This window comes from Numida meleagris, chromosome 2 (genome assembly GCF_002078875.1).
Source record: "Numida meleagris isolate 19003 breed g44 Domestic line chromosome 2, NumMel1.0, whole genome shotgun sequence".
Classification (NCBI taxonomy): Eukaryota; Metazoa; Chordata; class Aves; order Galliformes; family Numididae; genus Numida; species Numida meleagris.
In genome coordinates this window covers 85,613,580-85,627,202 of record NC_034410.1, presented here as the reverse complement: position 1 = coordinate 85,627,202, position 13,623 = coordinate 85,613,580, and the positions used below count along the sequence as shown (strand labels likewise).

General features: G+C 36.6%; 1 long non-coding RNA gene across 1 annotated transcript; it reads right to left on the bottom strand.

The window, feature by feature from the left end:
- Window positions 414–13,180, bottom strand: LOC110393336. The gene is made up of 3 exons (XR_002434964.1): window positions 13,114–13,180; window positions 11,922–11,996; window positions 414–683 (listed from the first exon to the last, which is right to left on the bottom strand). It is a non-coding gene; the product is annotated as an uncharacterized LOC110393336 (long non-coding RNA).

Genomic DNA, 13,623 nt, shown 5'->3' with positions numbered 1-13,623 from the left:
TTTCCTCCATTTTTCCCTTTGTCAACCGTTAAAATGTAGGAATAGCTCATCAAAATTATATTATATAGATATATTATTTAATTCATATCTTCAGTACAGTTTGGGAATATTGCTTGACTAATTCAAGTTAATTGGTGACCCTAGTCATTACAGATATTTAATAAACATTAAGTACTGCTATTAGTCTTAAGTTTGATTGTATATTTAAAAAATATATTAACCAATTATCTAGGCACATTTAACTGGAGACGCAGTTCTACTACACATATACATTGGGAGGTGATTACTTTTTTTTTTTTTTTTTTAACTTAACAGTGTTTTTCCACATTCATATGGCATCTCTTTTTCCAGTTTAAGCTTAACTAAAAAGCACCACTAACAGAGACAATGGTCAAATAACTTTATGAATTTTCAGGAAGGGAAATAATTATGAAAACATACTGTATGGTTAATGATAGTATGCATGGATAAAGAATCCTGTAATATATAGCAACAATAAAGTTGGGTTAGTGTATCTAAGGTTGTTTGGACAAGATTCAGTTCCATTTTCAAGAGACTTCAATTTCCTTTCACATAAACACTGTGAAATACTTTATGTGACATGTTTATGACTGGCTGTTTTTATGAATGTTATAATTGCAGACTCTTATGAAGGCTGGGAACAGTGTTGCCCCTTCAACAAGCTAAAAAGCAAACAGATGAACAAGGCAATTATTAGTTACAGTAGAAAAGACAAAAAGCCCAGGCCTCAATTACATTGCACAAGACCATAGCAATATATAATATATCTTATAAAACTTTAATTTTTTTCGTACTTCCCAGTAATTTAAACAAAAGATATACTTAAGATCAAGTCAATAGATGTGAAATTTAGAATTTCTCTTGATTCACTAGTTTTGTTTTATCAGCACATTCCGCAGTAACACTTCAAAAACCAACTATCAGATTTACAGTTCATGTGTTGTTAATTTCTGTTTAAATTTCTGCTTAGGAAGTTCTCATAAGATGTTTCAGAGAAATATTGCTTTTCTTCCCCTGTGATGTGCCTGTTTTACTCTGACACTTAGATAACTCAAGTTATTTAAGCTCTATAGGCTACAATCTCATCCTGAACATGCACTTTTATTGACTAGTTATTACCAAAGGAAAAAAAAATCTAACACTACACAGACATTTTAAAGTAGAAGAAAAAATCTGCATCATCAATACAAGCAACACAAGAAAGATAGATCATCTATTTTCATATCTTATATCCAAGTAAATAAGGAATCAGCAGAAATTGCTTGAAACCCATAAATTGAACAAAACCATATTTACAGCTTTAACAGATATATGACAGACAATGACTTAGACAACACAGAAATATGATGAAATCAAACTGTAAGGCTCTTCAAGCTGTAATAGTCTTCTACAGCTCTATATCCCTTGGGAATAACGCAAGATACATACTTGTTCCTCATCCACAGAACCAGAGAAAAAGTTGGTTGAGAGTACTTGCAGAGGTCATCTAGTTCAATCTTCTGGATGAACTTGAAAATCAGGATGAACTAAATCAGGCTGTTTGGGATCTTATTGCAACTTGTGACTGTTGCATCCTGGTGTTCTACAGTGTATGACTGCAACCTGACTGTAAACACCATAGACGATTTCTATCTGCTGCCTGTATGTATGTACTTCATAACTGTTGTACGTACCACAGATTCATCCACATAAATATTTTATGGATTTTTTCTCCTCTGGACTGTGACGGCTTGTATTGTAACCAACACTGTCTGCACTGTGTTATAAATTCATGCAAAATAGTACTTAAGTACGACCCTAAACAGTATTCTATTTCTACCTTCACTTAAAATTATTCAAAGTGTTCCCCTGACACACTAAGACATTTTTAACTCTAAGAGGTGTTGATGTCCTTCAAAAACCCATTTGAATGGTTATATTCTGCACCCAGCCCTCCAAAACAAGCAGTTAAATTAGTTTCTCCCTCCTTAAAATAATTTTAATCCTTAAAATAATCTATAATCTAGATAACTTTAAGAAGACAGAAGAAACAGTTGAAAAAAAGTAAAATGTTGAAACAGCATATACAGAATTTCATTTGTGTCACAGTTTCTAATTCACTTTATATGTAGCAATCATTCCTGAAAGAAACACACCTTCCTATCATTTTTTATTTCTTCTATGTATTTGTAACTGACAAAAATAGCTGGAATTTACTTTCTGCTCTCCACAACACACCCCTAGACCAAGAAAGAAAAATCCCTTAACTAAGATATAAAGACATGTATATTTATAGTCCAAGTATAATAACCGTATTTTTACACATATGCATTTTATATGGCCTCTACATCACACTGTCTAGAAAAACAAGTTAGCATAGCATTAAGATTACACAGTCAACTGCTGAAGTTTTGAGATGTCAGTATCAAAGTTGCCAATAAAACTGTAATTCAGAGCTCTTATATAAGTGATTTTTTGCAATCTTCTTTAGTTAAATGCATGCTACTCTCTGCAGAAGACAACCAATTCATTCAGCTTGGAGAATGGTTGGCATTGTGCTCCCAAGGAAATGTTTAGTACTTTGTTTTCTTCAGTTTGTGCCTCTCAGCTTTTACTTCAGCTAACTCTTCAAATCCCACTCAGACCAGTCTCTTTCATTTTCTCCATGGGTGTTTTCCAGTGTCACCATAATATAAGAACTTGTTTTCAAAACAGCAGTGTAAAGTAGACGAAGATAACTGTCTTTACAATACACTGATGCACACTGACACTAAGGTCAGAAGTTTACATTCATTTGGGGTATCCAGTCTGAGATGCCTTACAGAAGTGGTTTTCAAAATACAAAGCAGAGTTGCTTCCATTTAAGCTCAGCATCTACTGGTTTCACTCTTCAATGCAGTTGCTTGCAGTACAGTGCAATAAGGTCAAAACAGGCACATAGCAAATGAAGCTCATACAATTAGTGGTGATCCCTTGTGAAAAGTTTAGCATGAGGAACTTGCTAAATATCTTGACAGAACAATTAAGAATTTGGTCCTCCAGAGTAGAGCAAAGCAATAGCAAAACTGTAGTAATTCTCTTTATTGGCTGTAATTACATGCTGCATTCATTAATACCTTCTCATTTTTGTACTTATGTGAGGATGAAGGAGACAGCAACCTTGTTAATAACGATGTTCATTAAACCCTGCTCTGTATCACAAGCAAAGTTGTTCATTATAAAATATTATCAACAGTTTGATAATGAAAGAATGAACCTAAATCAGTCACAGTACTTCAGCACTCCGTTCAGGACTCGGAGTTTAGGTTCCTGCCTCCAGAACTACAAAATCTGGGAAGAGAATGTCAGCTGCCCGCTAATACTGGAGGTAAGTTTTCAGTATCACCTTTCTTTTCAACATTTTTAACTTCAGACCTCTACAAGCATCTAAACCAAAGCATGCCAAGTCATCACCACTCAGGCAACCCATCAGCTAGGCTGGGCATTAAAGCTCTTGTTAGTACTTGGAAGCCATGCCTTTGTCTGCTGATGTCTCCAAAGGCTATTCCCTCAGTCAGTGCTCTCAAAACACATTTAGTATGCTGCAGAATTATCATCTTCAAGCAGAAAAAGACATTTTCCAGTCAGGTGGAGCTCCTTCTCTGGCTGATTTTAAAAAGCATTGACTGCTTTTTTCTTTGTAAATAGCATCTCTCTGTAAGCAGGCTCTAAGCTGTGCATCCCAAATTTATAGAAATATATCATTTCACTCCTAACAAAACAGATAAACTTCAGGAATTAAGATGCCCCTCTCTTCTGACCTTTTTCTACTTCTTAGCTCCAAGCAACAACATGCTAATTGGGTTGCTCAGCATGCAACCATTTTGAATCTCATTCCAAAGTACACTGTGTTCTTATTGGCTGATTAATGAGAGGCCACTGTCTCTGCTTCTGAGATTAATTCTTTATGTACATTTTCACTACCAGTGTAACATTCTTTTAATTTCTGTAGCACTGCTTGACAATTGGCTGCTTCTTGATCATTTTAATGGAAAACTTTTTAGCAAATCTAATATCATGGACTTAAAAATATTTTAAAAATCCAATATTACTCACTTTTCTCTATAGCTCCATTTACTTTCATAAAAAGTTCACATGCTTATTTTAATATCTTTCAGATGAGTGCTGTGTGTCCGTAGAGTTCAATTTGCAATGGGATATTCAGTTGTTTCTTCACCATTTTATCAACTTTATGTCTACTGTTCTCTTTCAAGAGTTTTCTTTATATCTTTTACTTAAAGCATGAGGTTAAACTTTACATCTGGTGATGAATAATTGTTTCCCTGTCCTAACTGTTGCAAAATATGTAGAAAATCTTCAAAAGGAAGAGCAAAAGCTGTGTAGGAATTGTTTCATTAATATTGGAATATCTCCAAGAACAAGCAAAATCAGAGCCAGTACTATCATATGACAATACATACATATTCGCAGATACATATATATATATATGTATATTCAGCTTTCACTAAGAACTTAAAGGAGATCAAATGCACCTAAATTTTTGTTGTCTAAGTGCTTTGTTAGTTCTGTGTCAGATTGCAGGTAGATATGAGCTAAATAGGTTAGGATAGGTGGCTCCAACAGCTCCAAGTGTGGTAGTTCCTAACTCTTCAGTGCTTGACTTCGTGACATTAATGTTTTTCAGCATCGTTTTAGACCAGTTTGGAAACTAGAGTTTTTGCCTGTAATTTTCCACTTTTTCAAAATGTGTAATGACTCCCCCACCTGTTATTCTATGGCATGATTTGGATGTTTTTGTTGTCCCCATTCTGCAAATAAACTGGCCTACTCTATGCACAAAATTCTATCAAGAGAGCTCATAGGCATTCATGGAGATTCTTGTTGCTCCATCCACAAATGAGAGTAGAATGTTTTGTCAGTAGACTGCGTAGGCATTAGGCCAGTGGCAGAAAATGGGATAATTTTAATTTTTAAAAAAGATTAAAAGCGTAGCCAAATCTGAGCAAATTTTAATGGGATTGGCAAAAGCACAAGTCCAACACGATTATCTTTTTTTGCCAAATGTTAAGTCTTTGCTCCAAAGAAAGTGGGCTGCAGATGAAGGAATGATAACGGAAGGGATCGCATTTGTTCTTTAGCACATAAATAGATTATTTGTTTCCCCCAAAGATAAAACATAGCTTGACTTTCAAGGGTGCCTGATTTCTCAGTTCCATACCTATTACTTGCTATCTCCCTACGTCACCTTTCTTTTGTCCTGCTTCCTACCAAAAAATTAAAGTCAGATAAATTTGTAGATTCAGAATGTAAAACTGCCATACCAGTGGTTAAATCTGTAAAATAATATGCACTGGAAACCAAAGTCTTCCAAGGTCTTTCTTAAAGTTTCAAGCAACTTTAATATTGATAAGAAAATCTGTTAAAGGACAACAAGATCTACTGAATTTTACTTCAGTTTTAAAAGAGATAAAATTTACTTCTTTTTTATTTTTGCTATATTTCTACCTCAGTCTGCAACAAGAAACTGAAGCTCAGGTAAGGCTGAATACCAATGAGGATTTAAAACAAAAAGAAAAGTGTAGCTTTATTTCCATACAGTAACACAAAGCAAACATACAGAGACATGGTAAATTTCAGGGATCACAGTGTATTTCAGTTTCTCTTTGTATTACTTGTTCCTCAGACAAATAATCATATGTACATATTCAAATATATTTATATGCAAATTAATTTAAAAATCAGATTATTTAGTATCAGACTACTAACACAGAGGGTTAATCAAACCCTACGAGCTCCTTTGCAATTCAACACTTTTTGTTATCATTTCCAAAACTGAAACCACTTTCACAGTAGATCAACATATGTAGTTATGTGTGAATTTTCTTCAGAAAATATATTATTTGGAGGCCTTGATATAACTGGTATCTAAATTACTACTTTTGCCTAAGATTTTCCCTTCTGCACCATGGAGAAGCATCGCACGGATGAGGTCAAACACTTTTTTGACTGCCCTTTCATCTTGACAGATGCAACACAGAGGCACATAAGTGGCACCTACTGAGAACAGTAACTGACTTATTTCCTGCATTTTAAGTCTTGACAGAGCATTTGGAATCTGGATTCAGATGAAGACCATGAAAAATGCGCAAATCCAGACATCTTACTCAGAAAGCTAATAATGATAAAGAAATCTCTTGCCTAGAATCTTTTAAATAGTTTACCTGTATTTCTTGCTTCAAAGAATTAAGCACCTCATTTTAATAATTCTAACTGACTGGGAAAAGGAGAGCTCCTTTTATTGCAATCTATACTTGTCAGGCAAACATCTTGAAACTGGTTTTGGTCAGTGTGTAATTATGAAATACACTGAAATTGGTCAATGTATAATTACAAAGTCAATTACTTGAGGTTGTCGTCTTTTTGTATATCCATAGCATATAACAGATGTATACAATTTTGCAGTGCAGATTTGTGCCTGCATAGGTGACTTTAATGGAAAAAAAAGTTCAAGTGATTGACTTGAACATTTCTGTGATTCTGTGCCTTCATAGTGAACTTCCCTATGAAAAGCAGGCTATTCAATTCTGAAAGAATCCTGCCTGGATAGGGTAGTATTTGATAAGCTGAATGTTGACTGGGTAAGGGAGACCCTCACTCACAGATGTTTCCTCCCTGTGAACTCTCATATCCATCCCAGTCTTGAGAGGCTTTGTTTTGGTACAAGATGATAATCACTATGAGAATGAGAGGTTCACAGGGAGAGCTGGGTAGTGAGGGAGAAATAGGTGACATGAGAAGAGATATAGGAAGGATGACGTCCAATGTCAGATTTAGTGGGTAGTTTGCTTCAAGGTGGCACTATAGACAATCTTGGAGGCCCTTGTACTGAAGCTTTGACGTAATCCTTTGGTAACTGACTCAGAATGAGTGATAGGAATGAAAGAAGGGGATGCTCTCATTTCTAAGCTAGCCCTCCAGGGAACCTACATCTGGTGCATGAGTCAAGGAATCAGAGAATCATTGCGGTACTGGGTTAGGAATGTAATTAGTGACAATGCCAGGACAAGAGGTCAAGGGAGATTGTTGAGGAAGCCAAAGCCATGAAGGTCTCCCAGTAACCCTGTTCACAATCAAGGTAGCAGAGTAGAACAATGTTCCTGGAATATACGGCATCCTATCTTGCAAGTGACATCTATAAATCTCATCAGTGCTCTGGTATGAGCCAAGCAGAAATAATGAAATGACCCTGATATTTTTATGTTATTATCAACTTTGATTAGCTTTTAGTATAAAAGGGAATCATTCCCATTTGCAAGAAAGGGAGGAAGGAATATCTGGGGAACTACAGGCCAGTGAGCCTCACATCTGTGTCTTGGAAGATCATGGAATAGATCCTCCTTGAAGATATTTTATGGGACATGAGGGATAAGCAGGTGATCTGAGACAGCCAGCATGGCTTCGCCAAGGGAAGGTCGTGCCTGACCAATCTGGTGGCCTTCTATGATGGAGTGACAGTGTCAGTGGACAAAGATAAAGCAACTGATGTCATCTAGCTGGATTTCTGCCAGGCCTTTGACATGGCCCCAAACCACATCCTTATCTCTAAATTGGAGAGAGAGAGGGATTTAAAGGGTGGACTATTCAGTAGATAAGGAATTGGTTGGAAGGTCGCAGCCAGAGTGTTGTGGTTAATGGTTCTATGTCCAGGTGGAAGCCAGTAATGACTGGTGTCCCCCAGGAGTCTGTCTTGGGACCAGAACTCTTTAACACCTTTATCAGTGACATAGATGATGGGATTGAGTGCACCCTCAGAAAGTTTTCTGATGACACCAAGCTGAGTGGTGCTGTTGATACAGCAGAAGGAAGGGACGCCATCCAGAGAGACCTTGATAAACTCAAAAGTTGGATCCTTGTAAACTTAATGAGATTCAACAAAGCAAAGTGCAAGGTTCTGCACTTGGTCAAGGTCATACCAGATATGCATACAAAGTAGGAGAATAAATCCTTGAGAGTAGCCCTGATAAGAACAACTTGGGGGTCCTGGTTGATGACAAACTTAATGTCAGCTAGCAGTGTGAACTTGCAGCCAAGAAGGCCTATGGTATCCTGAATTCCACCAGAAGATGGATGGCCAGCAGGGCAAGGATTGTCCCCCTCTATTCTGCTCCCATGAGGCCCCAGCTGGGGCTGCATCCAAGTCCGGGGCCCCCAATACAGGAAAGATGTGGAGCTTTTGGAGAGGGTCCAGAGGAAGGCCACAAAAATGATCTAAGGGCTGAAACACCTCTCCTATGAAGATAGGCTGAAGAAGGTTGGCTTGTTCAGCCTGGAATAGAGAAGGCTGCAGACCTCATTCCAGCCTCCCAGTATTTAAAGGGAGTTTATAAACATGAGGAAAATCAACTTTTTACAAGAGTAGATAGTGATAGGACAAGGGGGAATGATTTTAAACTTAAGGAGAGGATATTTAGATTAGATGTCAGGGGAAGTTTTTCACTGAGAGAGTGGTGAGGTGCTGGAACAGGCTGCCCAGAGAGGCTGCGGATGTCCCATCCCTGGAGGTGTTTAAGGTCAGGTTGGATGGGGCCCTGGGCAATCTGATCTAGTACTTGATTTAGCAGCTGGCAACTGCCTGTGGCAGGGGAGTTGGAATTGATGATCCTTGAGGTCCCTTCAAATCCAAGCCATTCTATGATAATAGATGTTGTGATCTTTTTCCTATTTTCTATTTGAAATATTTTAAGTGTGTGTAGAGCCCGCTATTCATAATCTAATTTAGTATGTATATACAAGAATTAATTAATAAGTAAAGCCAGTGTAATGCAAAATTGTCTAGTGACATTTTATCTTGTGAGATGGTGGTAGCACCTTGGCGTGTTTAACATCCATGTAAAATACATCTATCAATATTTCCTTTATAAATATTTCCTGCATCATTCTGCCTCAACTGAAGTGAGTAAAGAAATCTGGGCTTGATGTGACCAGAGACAAAAGGGAACAGGTAAAATTTAGTCAGCTGAACTTTTGAAAGATGACTGACACTACTAAAAATTTCAGATGACATATTTGAGCAACCTTATGCTTTTCTATTTGTAACTTTAATAATTTTATAAAATATAAAATAACTTATGATAACTTGTTCCTTTTTCTTTCAGTAAATTTTAATGAACATTCCATAATTTTCTCATATTTTAAATTAATCAACTACTCATGACTCATTCATAACTGTACCTTATTCTGAAATAATTGGAAATTGGTAGTAATAGTGAACTATGGGGCAATTATTGTCCATATCTTTCACTGAGTTTATTTCTGTTCAGTTGAATAGAATTTCAGCTCCAGTTCCCAGATATTCTGGTATGTGAATTTCATACTTATATTTGCTTATACATTTAATATATCATTGAACATTCCCATTAGTAAATCTCTCTATAAAACTATTTGCAAAAATCAAATAAGAAGTGAAATAAAAAGGCTGAGTAAGCATTTAAGGAATATTTTCAAGAAAATTATGCTAAGATGGATTTTTTATGACAAAACATTTTGAACAAGTTTTGTTCATTCCTGATACTTGCACAAGAATGAACTACTAAACGGTACTGACAGTTGGTAAGGCAGATGTGTTTGTTATACTGTGATTCCTGACAGAATGACAAGTATTATGGAGCTAAGTGGTCAAGAGAATGAAGCTTCACTGGTGATAATTTAAGTGTTGAGTACTGTAAGTCTGTGACTGATACTCAACATTCATTGAAAGATAAGTTAAAGTCAAGGAAAGATACAAGAAAGAGCAACTTTAACAGTTACAAGCACTAAGCAGTTGCCTTGAAGGAAAAAAAAATAAAATGAGACTTCATTTAGGAGATGAGAAGTTTGAAGGGAAATACAATAGAATTTTATCATTATGATAACAGAGTGAGATCAGTGAGTATCTAGTAAATTCCAAAAATCTAGAATTTCAGAGCTGTCACTGAATCTAGTGGGAGATAATCTAAAATGAATGGAAAAAATATTTTTACTGAATAGGCAGTGAATCTTTGAAAATTGCTGTCATAGGAAATTATGCAAACAGATAGTATCAGCCGTTTCAAAAGAACAATAATTCCATTAGCACATATTAGAGACAATATGCAGGGATGTATTCTCAGTCACATATCATTCATATGCATCAGGTATGGAAAAAGGCAGGTGGACAAAATCGTGTATCCTAGCTAAATGACATTATCCAGAGCCACTGTTAGGGAAAAGATATGGGGTATGCCACTGGATGTGGTAACATCCCTCAGTAGAACATTTATCATGTTCTCATTGTACAAGAATTTCCTAATATGTCTACTTCCAATTTGTACATTTCTAGTTCCTTACATAATATCAATCAGTTTCTTGTGATCAAGTAGCATGAGGCAGATATTACTAAAATTTCAAGATCTTGACAGTGAAAATTGTTATATCTGCATATTTTCCTTGCAGGTCTACTGGGACAAATTCATTTCACAACTCCTCTCCTCACATGAGCTCTGTACAGTTTGTCAGCCCCACAAGACTGATTACCTTGCTGTTAAGCCTGCTGTTTGTGAAAAAGTACAAATTAAGTATGAATTCTGTTTCTTGAGCAACGTCTCTCTTCAAGGATTGTCCCATTCTCAGCTTTCATTGTTGGACATGGAAGTCCTAGCAGAGTCCTAAAGAGTTATTGCACTGATGTAGCTTCTTTTGTGGTAGCAATGAGAACAGATCAGAGAAATTCTGAACAAAATGTGTCCTGACTGAACACGCAATTGTCATTATTGAAATGCATCTTAAAAGCATAGTTAGGTTACCTGCAAGTTCCTTGCAAAAAAAGAAAGAAGAAAAAAGAAATTGTACAAATATTTTTTAAGATCACAAGGATCAGATCAAGCTCAGTTATATAAGCACTTGTAAAACAAAAAGTATTTCCAGGCTCCAAAGCTGATATTCTGTGATTGTATCATTGCTGACAGAGAGAAGAGGACTACATTTCCTTTCATGACCTACAATTTCTTCCTCATGGCTTAATCAGGACAAACAGAGAATGCCAGACAATTTTCTGCCACCCATTTCTCTCATGGTAGCAGAGGAAAAGTAAGACTGACTCTAAGTCTCACTCTTCCACAGATTTCTAATATAGAAATGGAAATCTCAAATACTTCTGAACAAAAAGCCAAAAAAAAATTATTTGCCTAGCAGTGAGGAGCTGATTAAATCAGTCTCCTTTTACCTTTGGTAAAAGGTATTAATAACATTCCTAGTAATGCCACAAGAAAAACATTTCTTTCCTTCCTCAACCAGGCACAATGTTACCATGTCCATGGTGGTGAAGCCCTGAATGCAAGCCTCCAACTGTAACACTCAAACACAATTCATGCAGTTACATAAATTTTCTTTCTTGTCAGAGAGATGTTTTAAGTTTAAGGCATACATTTAGGCTATGTAGCAACAGAGATGATCTCTATGTGTTTATATTTCTTCAGAGAGATAACAAACTTTCAGTACACAGGTCAAGCATCAAAGGCAGTTACAGGTTGTTGGTATTCATTTGTCTTCTGGGTACAAAAGAGAGCTCTTACTCACTTTGAACATGGAAGAGCTGAAGCAGAGTTTAAATCAGCCTATGTTAGAGGTTAGTTCAAACAGCATGATAGAAATGATAGTACAATAAAACTGGTCTACAAATTGAGGGAACTACACAAAGGCAGCAAATAGTAATATAGTGTCTGGGGAAATGCTGCTACAAGTAAGAGAAGAAAAATTTCAAAACAATGAAAACTTTTGCTCAAAATGTAAATAAACATAAGAAGTACAAATCAAATTACTACTTCATAAAATATTAGCTGAATTAGCAGAAAGCCTTTCTACAATCATGCTAGCATAAGCGTAAAAAAATGGATGGGCATACTTACTATTAATGTGTTAATTAGAAGTTGAAAAACACAGGTCACTCTGAAGGTAGTGTTTCCTATTTGTTTCCATGGAAACTATAACAGATACAAAGAGCACAATAGCACTACTTGATAGAGAAAATTCTCAGCTACAAAACACTCTTTTTCAACATAACTACAACCAGTAGCAATGCATTTTCATCAGCAATGAAAAAACAATGGTCACCATCACCACTGTGGAAATGCACCACCCACCGCCTCACTGCATTCACATCCACTGTTTGGTTTCTACCAACATTCAGAAAGCATCAAAGAATGCCAATGGGTGCCATTTTTTCCACATGGAAGAATTCAGTGATGCACTATTACTTCATACACACTTCCTTGTCAGATGTCATTCTGTCAGACTGCCCCTCTGCTGCCATTTGTCACATGGCAACAAAATGTAATGGGATATTGGCAGGAAGGTTCAACCTCTACTGCCATACCACCAACATCCACCTCTGATATCATAGGCCAACAAAAATAGGAGGCATTACTTTTGGAGCATCCCTCATATATAGAAAGATGCAGTGAGAGAAGATGTTAAAGATTTGATTCGCCTCTGCGTACAGAAGGCAACATCAATCCCTGCACTGTCTCTTTTTCTCCCAGCACTTTGCTTACTCATCATTGTCAAGACAGTTCTGGGGCAGAGCAATAGAATAAGGACCATAATTACCTGGGAGGATAGTCACTTGGAAAGTAGCACTGAGTTCTGAATGCTCTCTAGAATTAGTTGGGTTTTTTTTTGTTTTTGTTTTTGTTTTTTTTTTGAAGTTTAGTGCAAACTGGAAAGCCTTCTCTGCATGGTTGAACTTCCGTTCTGATTTAACGTTATTCTAATTAGATGCCTAAACTCCATTTTAGATCGGAGACAAAAAAAATTCTAATGCTTGTTTTATTACTCTGATGTTCTGCTCTTCATAAGTTATTTCTAGAACTAAAAGTCATGTACTTTTGTTCTTGAACATTTATTTCAGTGAAAATAAGATATAAATATCTTGTTCTGACCTTAAAGTCTAGGAATACCTGCATATCATTGGTTCTACAGTTATGACTGTTGTTCTGCTCACAAATAAGCAAAATTGCTTACGAGAGGCTCTCAGCAATACCAGGCAAAGTATTTACAGGTAGGCCAACAGTCATACACAGAAGGAAGGGCTGAACTCACCCCACTGGTGAAGGGGCTCTACAGCCATGCAGCACTCCAGCCCATGAAGCAGCCTAGATCCAACAAAAGCTTCCCCTTCCGTAGCAGGCCTTTATATGAGCCCATGGTGTCTCCACCCCTTCTGGTTACACAGGGAGCACTCCCTGGGCCAGCCACATCCCTTCACCAGGTGCTCAGTCACCAGTCCAAGCTGTGACCTAACAGTTCCCCTACAACTGTATTAAGATATCCATCTTTTTGAGTCTGTAGTTCAGTTCTTTCAGAAATCTGAAAGTTTTCAAGTGTTGACTATGTTAACATCTAAGCTTTGCTAAGAAAATCCTAGCACTGAACATTTTTTCTACTGACAATAGACTATGCCCAATTTTGAGAACCAAAGTGTTACATTTAAGTGATGCATCACCTGCAAGTGCACTCTTTTCTCATGGTTGAATTCACTTTGAATACAAAAGTTCTTTTATTACACCATACATGACCATTCCTGCATGAATAAATCCCACCTTCACTTAC